Source organism: Varroa destructor, unplaced genomic scaffold (genome assembly GCF_002443255.2).
Source record: "Varroa destructor unplaced genomic scaffold, Vdes_3.0 BEIS01000003.1, whole genome shotgun sequence".
NCBI lineage: Eukaryota > Metazoa > Arthropoda > Arachnida > Mesostigmata > Varroidae > Varroa > Varroa destructor.
In genome coordinates this window covers 46,318,083-46,341,603 of record NW_019211456.1, presented here as the reverse complement: position 1 = coordinate 46,341,603, position 23,521 = coordinate 46,318,083, and the positions used below count along the sequence as shown (strand labels likewise).

Here is a 23,521-nt window from a genome sequence, read left to right as displayed (position 1 = left end):
TGCGGTCCCTTTAAGTGCCTCCTCACTCTTAGTAGGAGTGTTTCGTAGCCATTGTTATCGGGCTATTCAATTCACCTTCTCAGTTTGTTGCCGTCATAGCTCAGGATACCTGCTGTATTTGTTCGTCCCGCGCGCGAGATTTTCAATAGAGCTTCCCTTCCACGTTATAGTTTTACTTTTGCTCGGGCAAAACTAACTTTTTGAGACGCTACGTGCAATATAACATATCCAAAAATAATTTCTTTTCATATTTATATATATATAACGGCTGCTATCGGTATATCCACAGTAAGTAAGTTCATCATTTCATCGAACGCATTTCCTATTTACAATGCCGCCACATTGACGCCTGAGAGCGGATTAGCGTTTACCGTAGGAACCGATTAAACCTGCCAACGGGTTAATGTTAGAAAATGTGTGGAAACATCTACCACTTTTACACATTGATTATAATCTTGTTTTTTTTTTTTAAATATTATACCTGGGTTAGCTAGACTATCTGTTGCGTTTTGATAACAATAACGCATACTAATGGGTGAGCTGGCTGCTATTTCTAAAAACTAGTTATACGAACTGTGTTATCCTCAGACTTCGCAGGTTTGATATCGTGTTATAAGAAGTACTAAATGTATATAATACATCATAGGAAATATATTAACAAAATACATCTTGTACTAAGGTGATCAATATAATGTTATGCCATTTTGTTTTTATTTCTAGCCAATATTCGAAGCTGTAATGTGTGTTGGCCTTTTCACTCATATGTATATGTAGTATGACAAGAGCTGAGTAGCTTCTTCGGACTTTCTAACTAAAGAAAAAGGGCACCTAAACTTAAACTAAAAAGAAAAACAAGTTGACGTCAACTTGTGTCGGCGTCAGTTCTTTTTTTTTTTTACATGCATTTATCATTTTAAGAAGTTACGCAAACTTTTAAAAATAGGTTTAGAAAAAGTAGAAAAAATTTTGCTCATTTTTATTCAGCCGATATCATTCGACATGACAATGACGCCATATAATTAGACTTGCTACTTTCTGTTCGTTGGGCCGCAAATGGGCTTTGTGCAGAAGTGGCTAAAATTTGTGATAATTCGCTATTTATAAAACCATCCGAGTCGTATATCATGAGTGCGGTATAGCACAATTGTCTTTGCTGGAATGATGCATCATGCCGTTGCACATGAAACAGATAAATGCATAGTCTTTGACAACCTAAGATAACGCTGACATCTATATTGGCCAACAGATTTATAGGTCCACGGGTATGTAGTTAGCCATTCCGTTAAACGCAACACTTATGGTTACACGCTTTACGATATAATAGAGTCAAGAGAGACCTTTTTATAGAACGACGCTTCCGACTTCAAGACGGCACGCTACTACCTCGAAGCCAAGCCTAGGGTAACGGCGACGGCAGCAGCCGCGTTGTAGTCAACTGCACGAAGTGACAAACCGTTGTGTTATTGAAATTGTTAACTGAGTTGGTAGTAGGCGACGCCGCCGCTGGCGTTGCTGCTGTTCAATCGAAGCCGGTTTGGGCACCGGTAGTAGGATGCGGGCAGCGGACGCTCGCTGTGCTACCGCTCTCTGCTAGCCTGGCCTGAGCCGGGCCGCCTCAGCCTAACCTATTTCATTCTATGTCCTCCTCTAGGGCCAAACGGTTCCTTACCCGCCGCCCCCATGTCCACTCTCGTCGCCGGACTGTCAGTGGCGTGCATATGTGTTGAACAGCATGTCAGAACGGCGAGCGTTATTAATGTTGACTTAGTTCAATAGTTTATCTTGTTGCTCTGCAATTTGGTTAATCGAATTTGGTCCTTGTGCGTGTTGAGTCTAGGGCAAGCCACAGCAAACACCGAGCAAAGCGTACAGAGATGATCTAGGACATGGCCCCATAACCGTTCTGCCCGACCGCCAGCCCGTCCTTTGGGTGAATCGCTAAAAGCCAATCATTGTTTGCATGTCGTGGTCGCGGTGTTCTCCACTCAACCATATACTCTAGGCCTCATCCGCAACGGAAGAGGGGGGAAGCGGCACTATGTCACTGAGAGTTCACTGTAAGTCGGCAACGTCGCTGCTTCAGAAACTTCGGCCAGGTCATCCGCAAGGGGAATTGCCCTTCCTATACTATGTAATGTCCTTTTGCGTCGAGTTCGCTGTCATGTTGGCAGGCCCCCACTTCGTTTAGCTGGAGCAATTCAGCTATTCTCTCTTCGGTGCTTATGTAACGCACAACTCAATGAGGTCAATGGCGCCATGAGGAGAATATCGTCGAGCTTATGGATCGAGTAGACGTCGAGTAAGTTAAGGGGCTTTAGATTCAAAGGCCCGGAAACCGGGAAAGGTTTACGAGCTCGAAGAGGCTGCTGTTGGACCGGATGTGTTCTTCGTAAGGACAAAGTGTATGCATGCGCAATCGAGTCCGTAGGCCATGTATCGACGCTTCACTAGCGACGCCTCACCGCTACCTGGAGCCCAAGCATAAACCTCTATCGACAGACGAATTACGGCGACGTAAGAGTGCCACGAGCGTTCGATACTCAGTAAACGCTAATTATATGCCTCTGTTTTTGGGCATCTCGAAATGATCCCTGATATCCAAGCCAGCTACCCTGTCGGCGGTTTGCGACAACTGAGTCTTTGATGTTCGTGAGCTCGGTTACATGTACACAGGCACAATCTGTCCAAAGTCAATTAGTTCCGCCTTCCTAATATATAGATTAGAGCAAATCTGACAGCCGAACGTTAATGATACAACGGTAACAAAAAACGAAGAAAGCATTTGACACGATTACACATTGGCACGACATTAGGGAAATAATCTACTCTATACGTAAATACAGAGACACCCAAATGATGCGACCAGGTTGGCAGTTTGGTGGATATCTATAAAGTAGTAACAGTCATAAAGCAACACATGGTTCAAGTAAAAGTATTCTTATGACGATAATATCGAAAAAAAACAGCTAGCCGTTATATTGTTGGCTGGCAAAATTTACAGGCAAACCAATACCCACATATAATAGTCAGTAACCTCTGTCTGTAAGGTAATCAGAATCTGAATCATTATAGTAATATCAACGCTTCTCGTTTATGCAGTGTCTATCAAAATTTCCGCGTACTGTGATAAAACTCGCTTCGAGTTCGCTTCGTACGTATTAAATTAATTTGTCCTCTTAATGGATTCTCGACGTGACCGAAGCTCCCGGAGAGTAGGGCTCACAATTTCGTTTAAAGTTCAGTAATTGAGGTTTGAGTTTGATTCCCAACAATATCATCGACGGTTCCCATATGTATGTACAATTTAGGATTGAGGGTACTAGCTTGATAATGATCTATAAATGATGGCCGATGACATAGCGGTCCTTTGCATATATGCTTTTAGCAAACTAGCTAAATGGTAAGCGTAAAGATTATGTACATTTATTAATTATCCATTCTTAGACCTGACGTGCATGAATTAATAACGATCTCCATAAAAAAGCAGATCAAGCCACCCAAACGGTAAACAGAGGAAAAACATACCCATTCAAACCAGAGTTCTATTTTTTGTGACAGCTTACTTAAAAAAAATAGGTATTTCCGTTATACAGAATACTGTGAGATTCGGTGTAAAGAGCTAGGGCGTAACCTAAAATTTATGCATAAAGAAGCTAAATTATTACAAAAATATACTGCTAAATAAGACTTGGATTATACCGGTTATTGTGCTCTGTAAAGGTCCTTGTTTAAACATAAACGAAAATAAAACTAATCTTGCGTAGAATATAAAAAAAAAAAACCCGATTTAGTAAAACGATGGGTCTATGAATTTGTTGATTTTGAAGGTCGTAAATTTGTTGTGAAACTGTGTGTCGGAATCATACTTTCAGTGTATTTAGTGTTCAGGATTAGTTGCTAGATCTTTTTCCGTTATCGGGCTTCTCAAGGCGCTCTTACGTTATCCGCGCCTCCTAATCTCTTAGCTCCGGATGCTCAGATTGCTCGCCTGATTCACAGCATCGAGGTTTTTTACAAAGCTTCTCCAGTGACGCTATTTTTGAGTTTAGGTGCAACATTTTTTTGCTCTGTTTACGCACAAAGATGCACGGGTCGTTGTCATGCTTATATTAACTGATAACTATTAACATGTTTAATTATATATATACGTGATGAATGTGACTGCATAGGTCATACTTAATCAACGAATGCATAGATTCCATTCAGTTATAACGTTTGAGCTAAATTTGACGTCTATCGGGAAATAGCCAGTAATTGAGAAACCACTCTATTTTTATGAAAGCAAGTCAGTCGTTGATCACATAAATGCTGGCAGCATGCGTTGTCTCGTAGTGTTGAGTACTTGTGTAATTTTCGCTTGTTTGTTTTCGTAGCGCTATCTTTCTTTGTGCGTATGTACGTCTGCCTGTAGCTGTAGTCGCACGTTCGGATATAGAATGCGTATATTGGCAGGGCTGTCTGTCGCTGAGTTTAAACGTAAAAAGAGGGTAGGAGAAGCCGTTGCTCGGTAATGGAGCAAATGCGAAATGAAGTGCTCCCTTCTTTTTCCTGGTGCTGCAATAAAAATCGCGTTTCGATGTCAGGCGACACCGTGGCGTACTTTTATCTCGACCGCAGGAGTACAGAAGCAAATCAATAACTGTGTGTAAGCAATAACCTATTTTCGAATTGAATTACTGCACCTTCGAAGTACTTCCATTTTGCTGGTATACTCTTTCTGAGTTTTTGCTTTGAGCAAATATCGGAATTTGAAAATTAATTAGCTTCTTAGTTACACACAATTGCTCTATTTAAAGGGATGGCAATGCCAAAGTAAACAACAGAGCTTGCCATCAATGACCAAAATCCGCGCGTATTATTTTTCTCTTTTCTATTCCATATGATCATGTACAGAAATCCTGATGCAGTGTTGGCATCCAAGTGGTCTTTCAGTATCTGCTGAACGTTGATATCTAGGAGATGCTTCACTGTGTGGCTCTAAATTAGTCTCTTGCCTTCGTCTTAGGAGGCTTTACGCAATGGCTTGTTGACAAGAATAAAGATGAGTCTATTTAGTTGCTTTGCGGTGCTTTAAAAAAGCTCGTCATTCCTTATCGCGCCCAGTCATGGGGCAAGATCACTGAGACCTGGCTACAGCGCTTATTTTGATGTTCATAGATCTGTAAGTGTGTAGGTTGATGCATGTGATCCTAGTAGGGCAATAAGCTTACAGCATCCTACAGTGCCCCTTGCTAAGCAACTCATAGGAACAAATGACGCTCAGCAAATTTTTACCTAAACATGACGTGACGCGACCGACGATATACGTTCACATGATGACAATTATTTAGAATCGTTGTAGCTTAATCTTAGCCTGATATTACACGTCATAAGGGACACATCTGCATCGTTTCATTTAACATCCAAGCGAAAAAAAAAAGTCTGCAGAGTAAGGAAATCCATTTAGCTAGAAGGGGACTAAGAATTTCTTAAGTAATCACTGACTTCCTGTTTTAAATCTGACGATGACTTTGTACACGCGAAATTTTTCCTATTCCTGTAGGAATCATGCAAACAAGCACTTGACTTTTCCCATTGCTAAATCCTTCATGGGCTACTTCACATCCATTTGTCACTGTCACAGTAGCAGTAGTAATAATTATTATTATTACTAGTATTCGTTTTGTAAATTGTGCCAATGGAACAACATTCAGATGTGCAGCAAGTGTACACCTTGATTTTAATGAAAGCGCTCATACAATAAAGCTCTCAACCTACATTTTCAATGTCTACTGTCCTTGCCTTCCTTGACATCGTTGTTTAACAAGCATCCACTGACATTTACTTTAGCGCCTATGTGGATATCTCCAAAAAAAACTAAAGGTCTGGAGAAAATCCGTGTGTAGTAGTTGTATATCGACGGATCAACGTTATTTAGAAGAAGCAGCCAGACGGGGAATTTCATTGAGTAATATGAGTGGGAAAAACAACAGAGAAACCCGATGGAAAAGCAAACGATAACAACAGTTAGACCAAAATAATACTGGATAAGGGCAACAGGATAAAAACAGTACTAGTACTTGTAACTATAGTAGTACTTATAGTAATAGAAGTAATAGTAACAGGAGTCACAGTAGCACGCGGGTGCCAAAGATCGTTGAAGGCTGCTGCTACTACCTCTGACATGGCTCTTCCCGTCTAAAAATGCCGTTCCCAATACCGTCGTCATCGTATAGAAGCTCAAAAAGCGGGGCGGTTCTGAGCCGGTCAACGAGCCAAGGAACCTATACAGTAGCCAACAGAGCACTCGGAGCAGAATTCTCTTCCGTGCCGCTCCGATAGGACTAAGTAATCGCGCTTCTTGCTATCTTCGACCTTCCTCTCCTCGTTCCGTTTGGGCCTACCTCTAAAAACACCCTAAGCCGACTCTTTTTGCCCCTTTTCCCATTCCGCGAACACACATTCGCGATGTCTTCTTTTCCTGGAGGCTGTTGAAGAAAACACAGAAAAAATGACACTTCTTTGCCGTAGCTTAAGACCCGCCGTTGCGCTCACTCCTGCTCCTGCCGCTTTTCTTTAACTCTCCTCCGGATCTTCATGAAGAAGCGTAAGCGCCCGTTACGGTCGGCCTGATATGTATATGTATGGATGGGAAGCAAGGGGTGTTGCACTTGACAAAAATGCACCGCTCCTCACCTGCCATATTAGAAAACGGCTCTAGCGCTCCTGTGCCGCCATGACAAGCATTAGTAGCGACAATATCAGCAACAACAATAACAGGAACATCTGTAGCTCTAGGTTTCCAAAGGAACACTGGATTGGTTAAGCTACGGTGCTGCTAGAGTAGCGAAAAACACGAGCAGAAATGAAAGAGTATTAGAGAAGAAGAATTTGTCGAAGGCTGCATTTTATGTTGTCCATCGGCGTCGCTAGCCCAAGAATGTCTTCACACCGAAAAAGAGCATTTTCAAGAGGTGGATGACAACGGCGACGACGACAATCGAGTGAACGGTCCAAACGTCCAGTTGACATCCAACTTCCTTCCAGCGGCCGTCTACCAGAGATGCCAGTGGTCGTCTATGTGTTTCGACCTACTCTAGTAAGTTTTCAAGTATTATGATCGTGTAACGTCGACGAATGCCCTAAAGAAGGGGACGTCAAACGGAACTACTTGTATTTACAAAAGTGACCGCATATAGAAAAGCGACACGGGCACATCATACTGCGCGCGCGTAGGTGTACAAAGAACAGGATGGCAACGATATTACCACAAGCACTACTGAACCAATATCTATAGCCCTCGAGCAATCCAAGTACAACCTGAGTACGATGTGCTGCAGATCTTTGTCAAACTGAAGGGACTATCCATATCATAACAGCGACGTAGTTTTTGCAAGCGTGGTATGATCTTCACTGAAGTTCAGTCGATTTAAAATCGGTCTTATCGTTGTGAAAGCTAAGTAGATACGTTTGTTACTACAACTTCCGAATATAAGGACAATGTTTTAACACTGTATTGTTTACGGTTAGTTTTATTAGAAAAATGCTTAAGACGCAAATATCTGCAAACCCTTCTAACTAACGAGGCTAAGCTGTTGTTATACTTTATTAATTCAATTTTTATCTGCCTGTTAAACGAAGGAATACGTTCAATATTGCTTTCTCGTTATTGCTGAGCATATATACGGCATGAGACGGCTATAATTAGTTCAAGTGCTCTATATTTAGCCCGTGCTCTCAGCTTAAGACTTGGTCAAACCTGGTTATTTGCAAATCAGTTATCCACGTTGGCCTAATGTTATTGCTATGAAATGTATTAAAAAATTCACACAAACAAAATACTACCTTAAAGACAAATAATCGAATATAAAAATATCTATATTGTACACTCAATCAGTTGTATGAGATATAGTAGCAAACCAAAATCAAATCAATCCATAGTATGCCCTCCTATATGTTCCTGTAGCAATATCAATCTTTCGACCGTCTCGCTAATGCAGTGCAAAGAATGTAACTTTAAGGTTTCCCTGGGCAGCTCATAATCACTTATATTTCTGCACTTATTTTTATAGTCTCAAGAATATAATATTCCCTACGCGTACACTTGTTTATTGCTTGAGTAACAACACATTGGGCTGTTGCGAGCGGATCCGACTAACTTTGAATTGAATTATTTTTTAACTACGCGCCCCGTTAGCGGAACAAATTCAGTTGCCAAATATTCCAATCTACCGAAAACTAAGGATGAAAACCGGACGAGTTTTCTTCGAGGAGAAATGGTTTCAGATGAAAAGTATCTTTTAGTCTCAACAATCAACACCCGCTGCTCGAAAGTTTCCGCGCTACAGATATTCAGCGGATATTGGTGGAGACAATTGTGAATATAAAAAATGGAGCTTAGTGTTGAGGAGCAGCGAGGGTATGACCAGATCCGAAAGAGCTTGTCAGTCAGTTCTGATATTTCGTATTTAACGTGTCAAAATTATAATCCGAATACTGAGGATCCGAAAACTGAATAAAAAATTAGTCTCCATGAATTGACTCTAGGTAAGGCAATTTGCGAATTTTGAATCAACAAGAGACCCGCCTAGAGCATACAGTCGCCATAGGCGAGGCATGGTTAGAGCTCTACTGCCTGTCGGAGAAGGGTCCAACAAAAGAATGGCGTCGCTCTAAAGAGAAATCGAGTTCGATGGCAGTGTTGGGTAAGTTTGAGTGTAAGGTGCTATTAGTACTCCCAATGGACTTAGGAACATTTGTTACTATGCGATAGCTGCCGAAAATTAAATAACGAGTGCAGCCTCACAAGTTCCTGCAAGTTTCTCAAGAAACTTACATACCGTTGGCACGGCAATTGAAATTCCACAATCTAGTTGCCTAATGACAGCACCAGATCTCATTGCTGTGCCTCAGTTACTTCTTGGGTTGTGCAAGGGAATATCCAACATTGGCCCTAACGCGTTTACTCTTTCGACTTAAGCCCGTATGGCTACGGGGCTTTCCGTTTCCTGAATAGGGTACTGGTAAGCAAACATGCCTCACTATCGAATCACTTTCCGGAGCCATATGTAGAAAAATTATATATGGAAAAGCAAGTCGTAGATGCATGGCTCTCTAAAGCTGGCAGAGCCCTGAGAAAAAAAAAAGTATGAAAAGTGAAGAAGAGTACCTCACCACATATAAAAAAATCAAAATTCTACCCCATATAATTCGAAATTTATTCTATTTCAAAGTCCACCGGATTCACTTGTAACATCCTAATACATAAATATAGATTTTATGTATCTATGATATACACAGAGGAACTATTGGGGAGTCACTAGCCAGCTCGGTGGCGAGCGCATGGATCAAGAACTCGATCGTCAAGCTCCAGGAGGCAAACTCCTCAAACGCTGTAGTGTTACATTCACTGGGTAGCTGTTTCTCCGATTATGGACAGCATCTCAATGGCGCTGAACTTGAGATGAACGAACACAACGATCTCTATAATCTGGGCAGGTCCCGACCGCGGCGAGTCGAGAGATGATATCTCGGTATCGTCAGCAAGCACTCGTTTGAATATTCTATCGGCAGCTGCCGTTCCTCCCTTTGGGTCCAATTTTTCAAAGCGCTAGTTGTGCCTCGCCTCATAAATCAGCCCGGCAGTTCTCTAGCCGCTCTCCTCTCTTCCCCTAGACGCATGTCGCTACCTCCGGATATAATCGCGTCGCAAGCATTCCCTTCATTGCCTCGTCATCTGAAGCGCAAGCTCGGTAAGCTTAAATCCGAACAATAAACTACCCATGCATGACTGTCATACATACACACATATATATAGGCGCCTGTCGATCCAGCACGTCCAAGAGCATCACACCCAGACCTATTGTAGGTGTATATTATCATATCCGAATATCGACCCATTGAAGCATAATTTTTGTACGTTGATATTGCTTCGGCATTATATCACTTATATAAAAATCTACATCTATTTAACATATTACGTAAATGGCACGAAGGGAAAACGTACGGTATAGTCCTTGATGAGTATTTAGTGTCTAATTTGGTAGAAAATATGTATGTCTGAAATAAAATAGATGCCAGACTTCGATGTGCATGTTTTTACACTAGCTCAATATAAATAAATGCACAATTTATTACTGGAGTTTTACAATATTAAGATAATAACGCGTTTTAACTACCAAATTTGTAGCAAGTTCCAAACCGAAAGGCCGATCAGCGACTCTCCATAAGTATTCCAGATACAGTTAACATCCTCATATTGCTGCGGCATCACTTAGCCATTGCTTGAAATTCTGCGCTATTAGTTTCAATAAACTTATTAGCAAAAACAACCTTCCAGTAGGCTCCCGAGCAATTTCAAAGTTGAAATGGCAAGTAAGTTGAACAACTAATAGAAAAGCGTTTCAAATCCATAAAAAAATTCGCATCTACTTAAATCGACATCTGGTATGCTTTTTAAGCATCAGTACGAATTATAAACATTAAAATTGCTTGTGACTACTCTAAGAACAAACGTATCGCAAAGCTACGAATTATGACTAAACATTGTTTTTGAATTATGGCGAACTTAATAACTATCAGCACTGCGTACGCTTACGAATATAATTCAAACAATTAGCGACATCGACACGATACAATAGAGGAACTAGTGTTGTATGTTTTTTAAATTCTTTGGCGCCACCATTTTTTTGAAATTTTCGCGGGCTTTCGACGCTATTTATGATCTAGTTATGTAGCCGCGCCTAATACAACCTATCACTTTTGAACGAACGATCTCGCTATGTAATTTACAGTATTAGCTATATTTTTCACTATATAGAGTGAAATATACGGCTATTAGTTGAAAGATATCAAGACTTAACCTAGCTAGCATCATTCTGAAGACACTCATACAATGGAATCGTCTAGAATTTTGGACACAAAGACACGTATCAAATAAGGCAATATAGGTAAACAGCTAAAGCCATCTCATCATTACGATAACCATAGAGTTTGGCTTCTAGTATCTAAGAAAAAGTGATTTTGAGTCCCAGGAAAGTTGATTGTAAACTTATGCGACGAACGCAACACTGAAACAATACGAATTGACAACAAAGGGGGGGCTATGGTCAACTTTGTACTACTGAAATGATTCCGAACGGATCGCTAATCAGCTATCCTTTGCTATTGCGGTTGAAAAAAAATAGAAAAGATAAAATGATACGAGTTACTATTTCAAAAGTATACGACTAATCAACGGCCCTCTACGGCAAGTTGTAAATTGTCGTTATATCGAACTGGTGAAAAAAGGAGGATAAGCAAACCAAAATTCCGCTCTTTGTATTTGAGCTCCAGAAGTGTGATACATACGTTGTCGTCCATTTCTTCTATTCGCCAGTTGCGTAACGATTTCAGACCGATGGCGATATATTGATGATTGGGTGCCATACACACGCAGCATGGGGTACAGCATCGGGCAGCGTGGACAAAGTACGCACATAGACACGCAGTAAACCTATATTAGGGTGTGCTAAATGTGCGAATAAAAAGGAACAAGGTTTTATTGGTCGTTCGGCATAAAACGAAGCAGCAGAAGGACGAGATGAAGGCAAAGAAGTATGTTGGCTGTTGGATGAAACAAAGTGAGAAAAACTGCGGTTGGTCGCTTCATGTATGGACTAACTCGAAGGATGGAGGGACGCGCTGGGTGTTCATGCGGACTGCCGGGGGCAGGATGGTACTAGCGTATGGGCAGTTACATGGGTGTCGTGGTAAACTGTTTCGTCGCCGTTCTTGCTGCCACTGCCTGCAATGAAAGAGAGGAAACGAGTAAGAAGATGAGGGGGGAGGAGTAAAGCCCTCGTGCCCAATGGTGCGTGAGTACATCAGCAATTGCGCAAGAATGTGCTGTACATTGTCTGACAGGCATCGAACCGATTTGTAGGGCCAGGCAAAGCAGCCAGACGGATTCCGGGAAAATCGGGGGCTTGTCTCGTCGATGGCAGTGGGTCCGCGATGGTAGATAACGTTAGGGAAAAACGAATGAACGCGTCGCAACGTGAGGAATGGAAAATGGGGGAAACCCAGCTAACTGAAGGACAAAACGTACAGCTTGGAAATTACTTGGTTAGCCCATGCTTACCTTAGTCAAAATTAATGGCGCTTCACAATGCTGCTTTGTTTTAGTGGAGCCGGTGCTTAGAAGAACCATGTGGTTATCGTTGTGCTTTTATTGCAGCTGGGTAGGACAAGCTTTTTAACCAAGTTGACACCGATAAAGTATCTGAATGAGATGAGTTATGTAGCGAGAAAAAAACGGGCAGGTAAATAAATAAGCAATAAAATTTCGATAGGGTCGCTTTTCTTATTGGCACTTCAATGTAAATTACTTGTAGAGTATGGAGCTGACTGTATATGTTCTGTCGTGAAATGCTTAGTTGTAAAAATGACAAAAGCTTCGTTTTTAAATTTAGTTGCCGGGAGGTTAAGATGTTTCAAATGCCTATAGTGAAAGCTATCTTTCTTCAATACGGGAACATATATTGCCAGTCAAATTAATAATAAATTAAATATGGCCTAATCATTTTATGTGAAAAGCAGTGACTATTAGGAGTAAAATTCAATAAAGTACATGTTGTGCAAGTACAATAAAGTACAAGCTTGTGGCTTATTTGTTGGTAATGATTTCTGATTATTATTTATTTCAGCACAATACGTAACGTTATATAATTGAAGCTAACCGCTAAGCTTATATAATTGAAGAAGATTACAGGAAGAACAAGCACTGTAGCATTTTCTTTTTTTCTCATGTAGTAAATATCGACAAGCACTATTAGATATAGCGTAGCAGAATATTTCAAATACAAAAATTTCAATTATGGAAAGATGTGCACAGCCGAATTTAAATACTATCGATTTGTTTACCGAGCAGATCGAATTTACTGACTTCAGCGACACCTGAAGCATCCACTATGCCAGAAGTATGGTATAGATGAATAGAGACATTGGCGTACCGCAAGAATATATAGGTACAATTGTCCTTATCTTTTTAAACAATAGGTTAAATTAGTAAATATTTCGTAGATATTTTTCTATAAGGCACCTACCTAACCGAGCGAATCATGACCTTTAAAGTCGACTCAATGTTTATCCAAGGATTATATACTGCTGTCCAACCTGACATAAATTTGTTGTATAAAAATACGAAGTTTCTGTTATGACAGGAAGTCGTTTAAGCCTTTAAGCTACAAACAGCCAAACCAATACCCGGAATTTCCTCCATTCTATAAACAAATTAAACGATACAGTCTGCATCATGGCATAAATGAAACAATGATCAACAATGAGTCGATAGAAGGAAATTACTTATTCAGCTGTTACAAGCAGATTCGAAGGACTTGAAATTCAATAACTTGGGCTAGATGGGGTGATATAGTTTTACTTCATCTTGTGGCTATTTAACTCAGTCCTCTGGCAGTTTCCGCATAGCCACATACCCATTAATCGTCTTTCCATATATAGCTCCTCTATGGCTTTTAGGTATTAATCTATAGTGGATGTACTTGCCCACTAGTTACCTTTCTTGGGGCACGAAAAACCTCTAACTCACATGGACTTGAATGGAAAAAGTGAACGGGTTGGGCCAACATTGTATACACCTTTGCTCAACTTAAAATGTAATTAAGGCATGGTGATGAGGTCTGACGTTGTTACCAAATACTTGAACGCGTGCTTCAGATTGCCACGCCGACAATCCATAAGTCTCTTGAAGAATTCAGATAGCAGCCTGTGTGTATTGTCCTATTTTCAGCAAGTATCTCAGCTCACCCTGGTGTCCGTTTCGTGACTGTCATCGCACTTGATTTCTCTTCAGGCTGCTATTCTCTCGCCTGGTTCATCTCGGTATAGTAACGGGGACTAACCTATGTCGCAACCGTGCGGTCCACGCGTGTTTTCTGTTGATTAAAGTTTCGCAAATGGGGCGGTGAAGACATTTCCAACTAACGTGGGATCAATTCATGTAGGACACATTTGCCACTCAGATGCAATATTTGCACTATAATTCTGTATCGTCTTGTGTTAGCCGACACAGCTCTCGGACTACAAGCTCTGCTTTCGGGAAAAATCTCCTCGATAGTGACATGTTCTTATCCGAACCCCGACATCTGGTCATATTCTTGGTGATTTTTAACACTTCAGTCTTGCAAGCGTGTGCAACATTCACATGCTGTGTTTATGCTTAAAGTCTTCGCCAATTTTTGATCAATTTTCGATGCGCTATGACCTTTGAGGAACAAAAATTTGACAATTGGGCGTTAATTTTCGGTAAAATGATATGTTTTGAAACCAACTCAAACGATTTTCGCTCACAAGTTTCTAAAAAAGTAGTGTGTTTATTAGCCAAGTTTCGTCTGTTAGAGGCATATAATTTAAAAGTGAATCAATTTCAAAGCCCGTCGGATTTTCTATAACAGCTTAATAATAAACAATTTGTCCTACAGCATATACACAGTATTGCAAACATACACATCTGAAAATTTTCTGCTATCTTCCTTAGCTTTTTGTACCTGTCAAATGAGACTGTTTCCGATATTCCGACCGATCCGATGCTGTTTTTCCTGCATGTCGATTTATATATAAAACAAAAAAAGAAACTATTAAGCTAAGTTTTTTATAATGTTCAGCATGCATTTTTAGTCTTCGTTCTTTTGAACAACTTCTCAGTAGAATCGCAAAGCTAGTTAGTGAGCTGAAAAAGCGAAAACCAATCGAATTTACTGCAAAAAAAAAAGTTCAAAAGTAAAAAGCACCTTTTAGTCTTTATTTTTCTTTCAGTTTTTATTCTTCGAAGGCCGTAGCGCTGCGGAAATTCACCGAAGAGGGATACACACATTGGGCGAGGAAGCCTTAAGCGAAAGGGTAGCGCCTGAATGGTGTAAATATTTCAGAAATCAGAGTGTTTACGGCCATCGGAGAGACGACCCTCGATGTGAGGACCCGAAAGACGAGAACGCATATCCGCCAACCCTTTTTACAAAAGCAGAGCTCAGAGTCTAAAAGCTATGTCAGCCAAAGCTGATACCCCACATATAACGTGTTACAGAATTATAACCCACCTACTGAAAATGCGGAAACTGGGTAAAGAATAGATCCCTGGAAATTGACTCTAGACCATTTGGAAGTGCCTGTGGTGTATCCAATTTGCGATAGTTTAATGAATTAAAAACCTTCCTGTAAAATAGGGTCCGCATGGACGAGGCATGATTCAATCCTTACCGCTAATCTAAAACGGATCAGACAAAAGAATAGAATCCTGGAGAAACATATCGTTTGGTGACATTCAGACCTAAGGTGACTGTAGTATTTGCAATAGATATCCGAAGTATTTGCTACCATGAGATACTTGCCGAAAATGAAGCGATGAATGCAGTTCATGTCTCGAGTTTCTTCAGTGACTCATGAATTGTTGGCATGATAATTGAAGGCACGCAATCCCCTTACTTGACGACAACGACAACGACAAACCTCATCGGCACGTCTTAATTATCTTTTGGATTGAGCAAAGAAGAAAATACAACGCTACGTGTGATTACGAGGCCTTTTTATGTCTTGAAAAGGGATGAGCGGTAGGCAAGCATATGTCACTATCGATTTACTTTGAGGAGCCATAGATGGGGAAATTAAATATGGGCACGCGAATGGTGGGTATATGGCTGTTCAGAAACTGCTAGAGTGCTACTGAAACAAATGTGTAGAAAGTGAAAGAGAATACATCTAGCATATATTAAAATATTATCTTTCCGGTTTAACTAGTTCAAAAATTATCGCATTTCAGAGTTCACCGGATTCGTTTGTAACACCCTGGTATTTCACCACAAACTAGCAACAAGCTAGCTTTCCGCGTTTAGAACGAAATTGATACTACTTGCTATAGCAAATCATCAGTGGCGCATACGTAGTGGAGAACGGATAGCCCTTATCTGGTTATCTAATCATAATTTAATTTATATAGTGCAAATATACGCAGTACTATATAAGGCTACTAAAAAGAACACTCTGTATTTTGCTCGAATACGGTGCAAATTTGAAAGTTGCAAATTGCAAAAAGTGTAAGCCGATTCTCAAAATAAAATACAGTGCTTCTAGATGCAGTATAAGGGTAAGATGAGAAAGGCCTCTTAAGTTTCCCTCGTCTGCCCTAAGGGTCGGTTATGCCTACTTGTGAGCATTTTCATTTTTACAAAATGGCATATTTCGCAACCTTCAACTCCTTGGGATTTAATTTCGATGAAACGTAAGATAAAATGTATAGGTGTGGAAAAGGATATTCTTCCAGGTGGAGCAAGTCAGAAAATGATAAGCTTTTAGTTGACATAGATGATTCTTCAACTGTAACCTTGACTTTCGTTGGGTATTTTTCGAACTGTATACTTTCTTGTTACTCAGCAATGAGTAGTCGTTGATTTAGGGCTTCGCTCAAATGCTGTGCCCTCTTCAAAACAAATGATTAGCAAAGACTGTTCTCCTGATAGACAATATCGAAAAATATCTTCTGAAAAAGATAGATGATTCGTAAGTACGCCGCACTGAGCTAATGCAACCTAAAATTGCCTCTCGCTGCTGCATCCACACATCTATGCCTAGAGTTGATTTTGGGTCCTCTATAGTATGAATAAACTTATTATACCCACTGCCTATACCAGGTCTAAATAAAAGTAAGTTAGGTGTTTTGTGAGCTTTATGCTAGCCCCGCAAAAACTTATATTCTGTTAGCCACAGTCGTTTTTCTAACTTTGTCGGTACTGACACAGAGTAGGTGGACTTCTAGATATGATCCGGCTGCCTTAGACCGACATCATGAAAACAATTGGTTATCGACTACAAATTATTCCCCGCAGAGTCAATTGTAAGACACTAGAAGCAGCGCCAAGCAGTATATGACAATCTGTGTAAGTTTAGGGCGAGTTGACCATCACAGAGCCACGAAACTTCCTCAACAGGTTACTAAAGGACATCACTATTTAATTAGCTGAAATAAGTTTTAAATTCACTAATTTACCCTAGTTTTATCTAATTAATCAGATACGCATGGTCGGTTTAAGGTGCAGAGCTTAATTGGAAGCCGCGCATTGTACAGGTGGGCTAAAGACAACTCTACCAGTCAAAAAAGTATGTTTGATTTTTGGGTTTTATAGGGCAGTGGAAGTGTCGTTAACATGCTATGCTTCAAGTGCTCTTCAAAAGTCAACTCAACTATATATATGTAACTTGTATTTTAGTGAAAAACTTCCCTAGCACTCCAGTTGTTTTGGAGAGACATATTTTTTTTTACAGATCAGACAGATTTTACTATCACTAAACCTGGTGAGGCAGGCCGCGGATTTGACAACTCCATGATGCCGATTTGAATCATTGAAGTATTTTGAAGATGGAAACGCAACTCTTTCTGATTTTGTATAATCACCCTATATAGCACTGTACCGTTGCTCCTTTAACTACGCAGCTGTTTACGATTTAGGCTGGATCCTGTTAACGAGTGTACACATAGGATAAACTAACGTATCAAAAATAGCAACGAAACTGAGTGAGGCCAGCCATCTCAATCGTATGAGCCCGGATATGAGTTGTAATGAATGTCTAACACCGCAGTAGATCAACAATCTATTTAAATTGGTGATTATAAGCCAGTGTGTCAACTAAGGAACGCTGTGTTCCTAAGTCTACAATAGAAAAAGTTTTAGGTTGACATAATAAGAGATTTTTTAATGTTTAAAATGTATTTCACTTGGCCAGATAGGCACCTTTGCGTGCCCATCTGGCCAAGTGAAAGAAAAACATCACCTAAAAATCGATTGGATGTCACCTTGACAACGTTCCATAGCCGTAGAGTAAGCAAAGCGACTCAAAGGCAAAAGCATAACGAGTAGAAAGAAAATATAACCATAAGATTACTTTTCACTGCTGGACGAACAACTAGAACAAGATGAACGAACCAGCAAGACTTTGAGGGTTTCAGCAAAAAAATTGACCCTACGCATGGCTTAGTGTAAAGATGTCCTTTGTAGCATCCAACCTCTTTTTCCCATACGCCTTTTGTCCTCCTAGGGGAACACCGAGAGAAGACAATGCTCCTACCAACATGTTCGTTACGAGGCAGTTATACCTCGGCTGTAATAACAATGCTACCTATTCACGCAATTGGGCATATCGTTGTCGAGTCCTGCCGAGCACCGTTCTGATCAGCACTGTGGACAACAATTTCTGCCCGTATATGTACGATAGGATTATATTAGGCCAAGCCAAAACAATGTCGTCACTTTTTTTTATAGAACCTGGTTGTACATGCTTCATGTTATCACCTGAATTCTATAGTAAATTACGGTGGGATGACATGATCTGTCTAGATGGTTATAGCTTGATTTCCGTTTGAACTTGTTTCATTGCACAAAAAATATTCTAGTCAGAAAAGTCTGTTATCTAATCAAATTTATGCTTTTGTGATAGGCATAAGAGGGAGAACAAGTTTCAAAATGTAAGTATATCAAAAGTGATCCTAATCCTAGTGAGTTTCGATCTGTTCTATCGGTTTGGTCATTTTAGTTTTTTCTCATGATGAAGTTATACTATATAATTATCAAAATCAATTCTGTTCGTACCTTATGGAGATGGATCATTTCTTAGCTATGACATGGTGCTGCCACCGTCTTCATGTATGACCACTGGATTGTAGCAATAAACTTGTGGCACTGTTAAAAGTTCTAGATAGAAGTAAGGCCTAGCTAGGCGTATATAATCACATTGTAAAAGGAATGTAGTCATCCATGAATAGGACTCGGCTGTCAATTGGGAAGATCAGGGTTCATTCACTGGGCTGCTGTCTTCGAACTAGAAGTGGTGACGTCGCGGAGGGGTAGCCCGTACGCAAGAACGCACTGCTACTTCCGACAAAATTCACGCGAACGCATAGACAATACATTACGAATTTTTGACGCATTTAGCTACACGAATATTTGTATATTAAGAGTATTTTGTAAACATGCCGGGTGAACCGGCAGTATGAATGGACACCGCTACACACTGGTTCATCAACCCTTTTTACAACGGCACACAAATGCTGCATTGGCTTAACGGGTTCAACAGCCTATACAGCCGGGGAAAAACCGTCACACCTCGTAGCGATTCCGACGATCGTCCTCTAGAACACTGTCCTCTAGGACAGTGAGGGTTCGTGGAATGATGTTCAGGGTTAGCACTCCTACGAGTTGAGAGCATCCTTGGCCGTTTGAAATAAGCCGTACCATACAAAATAAGACGATCTCACACGGGTACTCGCGTGTCGAAGCGGCAAACTGCGGTGATAGCGGACGATAGGCAAGCGGCTCAGTGCAAGGCTCGCTGCTTCCAAGTACTTTACCCCACGATCGTATGTGTACTTGTATTACGTCAAGATAATTGTCCTGCAAAGTCACCTGAACTTTTGCCTAACAATGTTCTCTTAGTGCAATTATTAAGCGACCAAGCAAACAGATTCTCGTATGCGCAATCGACGATATCCATAAGTGTGCATCATAGTTTATGTGAACAGGTGACGTTATAAGTGAACGTGAGAAGAGCGGCGGCGGCGGCGGCGGCTTCATCGCGCCATACGGATTCTAATGAAAGGCAGTTGTGCCGCGCTTGACACCGGTTTTGATATTATCATCTTTTTATAGGTGCCTATTACGCAGTAACACAGTGTTTTCATGGTCGGTGTTGTCTGCTTTGCCAAAAAATCTAATTATGGATTGGTAAAACGCACGAGTTATCTTTGTTTTAGTTTAATTTATTTTTGTTTATATGCGTCTGCTTATCACTCGGTAGCTTCATCAATTTTATGATACTTGCAACAGCTGTCTACGCACAAGCCGAAAAATAAATTCAGATATCGCGTCCCAAATTCTAAAAGGTCGCATTTCCTAACAGGACCGAAACTTCTGCTTCGGCAGATTTAGGATGAGTCACGATTTACGAACCTTTCGGTAACCTGTCGCCTGTACCCTATATCTCGGCTCCAAGAATATTCAATTCAAAACTATGCTATAACTATAAAAAACAATTTAAAAAAAAATAGGCTGTAAGTCCAGTTTGTCTAAACACCGAATCTTAGCTTTTTGTCTGTCTATGAGAGCTTTTCTGCGTGAGCTATGTCCCGAAAAAGAAGGGTCGCTATTGTACCACTGCTTACTACGCCACATTGGATATATCTTTTACCCAGAGCAATAGAGATGTACGTTCAGTACACGGACGTCAGTTGTAACACTGCATGCATACTCTGCTCTACCAACAATATACGAATACTACACAATTTGCGTAACTAGAAAAAAGTTATCTATATTCTGTTACGACGCGTATCTTCTAGCTGAATACGCATTCCTTCTGATGTCATTATTATTAAACGTTTAAAGAAGGACCACGTCGGTTTTGCGAAACCTGGTTTAATTTAGCTATAGATAGGTAGGTCCCTGTCCGTAGCGGTCATCCAAGGGCAGCATACTGTGCAGTGTGGAGAGCTATCTCTGGTATATACGTCTGGTTATTTCATCGCTCGCGCTTCGGAAAGTAACATCGATAGTGATTATTTTTAGTTTCGGCGGTGGCAATAAAATGAATCTGAAGGCACCGTCGAGGAAGGACGGTCAGCAGACGACTCGTGAATCTCTCAAGCCATGTGATTATTGTCAATCATTTTCACTCTCTGGGATTTACCAAAGAATTAGGAGGTCGGGGGCCGCATCGGCTGACTAAAAAACACAGTAAAATATGATTTGTACTGCTTCTCAATACTTCGCCCGGGAGCATGCAACGCGCGCTCACAGTAACAGGTTTCTACATATAATTGCTTCGAGTTACGAATAATGGTATTTTTGATCAGTGCAAAGCACGGAAATAAACGAGCGGCTCCGAAAGAAAGATGGCCTAGGCTTATAGCTAAGCCATATTTTTATCCTAAAAGGACTATAACTCGCTTTTAGGGACACTGCAAGCATCACTAAATGGTTGAGAAAAAAGTATCTGTATGCGATCTAGTTGAGTCGAACGAACACAACAGTCCAATAGTCAAGACAAGGTCATCCTGCTCCACGACAATACCGAACTATACATAATAAAAGTAATTAAAGGTTCTCTCAAGAATCTGATTGGAATGTTTATTTACACCCACTACTTATTCCCGACATGTTACGCCGTCTAATTACCACTTTTTTTTATATTGCCGAATCAAATTCATAGCAGCAATGAGGATGATCTCAAAAAACGTGGTGGTTTAACGCGAGGCTTCAACATTTCTGCCGAGACAGAGTAAATAAACTGGCTGGAAAATAGGGGAAGGTCGTAAATAGTGCTAAGCCGCCTCAACATCAGAATTTAATATTAAAATAATCAGCTAAAAGTGTCACTAGTATTACTTTTAATTAAATGGTGCCAGAGTAATGGTTTTTATGTTTATAGTTTACCTGACTTTCGCGCTCTATATTGATTGTACTATTGTCCAAGACTCTGGCTCCGCTGATCGCAAGCTATTGGTCCATTTAGACAATAGAAAAAGATCGCTTTGTATAGGTGACAACAGACGAATTTGATCCGCTCGTCCCATTTATATCTCATATAGGTAGCTAGTCTTGGTCTAGTTGGTTATATTTTTACTGTACCACCATCTTCTTTTGTCTGATATGAGCGGTTATTGTATTACGAACGCAGTATTTCTGATAATTTGAATAGATTTTGGTACGGATTTCTGTGAAGTATCTATCTAGTTCAATATTCTTAGGCCAACTGCAGTCAGTGGCAGAACCCTTATCAAATCGGCAACACGTACTTGGTGAAAGGGCATAGATAAAAATAACTGGTTGTATTTTAGATGTACGAATTTCAAGAGTAGATACACACAGTTTGGAAAATAAGTCCGGGATCTTTCCTTGCCGAGGCATTCGCTTATGCATAAGAACTGTGCACTGTGGGTCAGCCTTTTTCTGTAGACCACAGGTAATTATGATGAAATTATTATCAAAATTACAAATGTGCTTTATGGGGAAAATTAGAAAGAAACGATTGATCATATCATATCGACACGAAAAATAGGATTACTACATGAAAAGTTGTGCGTTTCATATTTTTATTTTGAGCCGGTTTGCTTCTCGTCTTGTTGTGTCTATGCACACGTTATCAAAAGTCCATAAGGGCTTATTTGTGTGTTTGGGTCCACTGGTCGTTATGATGGTCGCAAGCCACTGGAAAGAAGGGAAAACGGTGGTCAGCCCTTATGACCAAGCTATAGTTGCAAGCGGGAAAGCCATAATCCGCTGGCGGGAATGGTCAGGCAGTCGGGCAAAACGTTCCAATAAGTGGGATATTATTATCATTAGGATCATTATTATAATTGTCACTGAAACTTTGAAATCAATTTTTATTACTATTATTCTAAGGTCAGGACTGCTACCTGCACGATTACCAGTGCCATCACAACCGTTATGCACTCGCTTGGCGTCGATCTCTTCCCTCTGCTATCATTAGTCTCCAATTTGTTCCCTCCAAATGATAACTCTCAGACAAAACGAACCTACCTCTCTCCTGATGTCGCCCTTCTCCTAGACAAAACAATGCGAATCATAGGCAGTGGTTAGTCGCCGGTTGTTCATGCCACAGGCTCTATTTTTTACCCTCGACACAGAGAAGCAGCGATAAATAGAGCGAGCAAAACATAAGACCAAGGGAAAATGGTTTCAGAGAATAGATGAGATTGTTCTATCATTTCCGAGAAGCGGTTGTACATGGTTGGCAAACCCTGTCGAACCGGCGTCACGAAACTTGGTAGCAAGTGTCAAAGTTGTCCATCGATGTTTGAGAGTGTCGCGAGTTCTGCTTATGCAACTCCCAATAATCCGCAAACGATAATCACTGCATGGCCGCCTGTATCATTATTATACTCGCTGCCGGCACTTTGTCGTGCTGTAGGACAGTTAGGGTAGCTTCCCTTATCCAGTTGCCTTCGGGGCTGCAGACGACGCCGCCTCCGTGGGTGCGACCAGCAGCGTAATTTTTAGTCGATGTCTCCGCTACTAGTCACAAAAAGTGAGCCAAAACTGTAAAGAGGGGGAAACTTGTGGGTCAACGGGAACTACGGGGATGGGACGTGGGTCTGCATGAAAGGCGCGAAATAGTTTGGCATTTGAGCGGTTTGAATGGCCTGGATAATTCCAACTGCCGCTACGCAGGCCGTTCCGGTTCGCTGTCGCTTGGATGATGCCGCCGGCTCATTTGGTCCCCCCGTCACTGTGCCAATGGTCGATAGATGATATTCTCCCAGCTTCCCGATCCGCGGACGGGCGAAGCCACTACCCCGATGCAATAGCCTGCGAGAAACCCTTTGGCGCAGAATACGGAGACGCATACAGATGCAGATAAATGACTGAGCCTGAAAGCGTTAGACCGGTTTCTGCAAAGGCTCAGGGAGTACTGTGGAATACAGAGAGAGGGACTCGACTGGAGGAAAGAATGCAGGACATTCAACCGTTGCAAACAGCAGGAA

General features: G+C 41.0%; 1 long non-coding RNA gene across 1 annotated transcript; it reads right to left on the bottom strand.

The window, feature by feature from the left end:
• Nucleotides 1-952: 952 nt before the first annotated feature.
• LOC147757035 (uncharacterized) lies at nt 953-12,235 on the bottom strand. The gene is made up of 3 exons (XR_015324192.1): nt 12,101-12,235; nt 5,758-11,764; nt 953-2,680 (listed from the first exon to the last, which is right to left on the bottom strand). It is a non-coding gene; the product is annotated as an uncharacterized LOC147757035 (long non-coding RNA).
• Between the last annotated feature and the right edge of the window lie 11,286 nt (nt 12,236-23,521).